The following is a 444-nucleotide window of genomic DNA, read 5'->3' on the forward strand; positions in this document are numbered from 1 at the left end:
TTCTTGCTTTTCTAGTTCCTTGAGATGCATTGGTAGACTGTTTATTTGAAATCTTTCTATTTTTTTGATGTGTCTGTTGCCATAAATTCTCCTCTTAATACTGCCTTGGCTGTATCTTGTAGGTTTTGGTATGTTGTGTTTCTGTCTTCATTAGTTTCACATTCTTTTTAAAATTGCCTTCTTAATCTCTTCTTTGGTAGTTCAAGAGCATGTTGTTTAATTTCCATGTGTATATGTGTAGTTTCACAAGTTCCTCTTGTTATTGATATCTAATTTTGTTCCATTATTGTCAGAAAAAACACTTGATATGACTTCAAGTTTTTTGAACTTGTTGAGACTTGTTTTGTTGCCTAACATATGGTCAATCCTAGAGAAATTTCAATGGGCTGATGAAAAGAATGTGTATTCCGCAGTTGTTGGATGAAATGCTCTGTGTATGTCTGT

This window comes from Galeopterus variegatus, unplaced genomic scaffold, assembly GCF_000696425.1.
Source record: "Galeopterus variegatus unplaced genomic scaffold, G_variegatus-3.0.2 Scaffold14507, whole genome shotgun sequence".
Classification (NCBI taxonomy): Eukaryota; Metazoa; Chordata; class Mammalia; order Dermoptera; family Cynocephalidae; genus Galeopterus; species Galeopterus variegatus.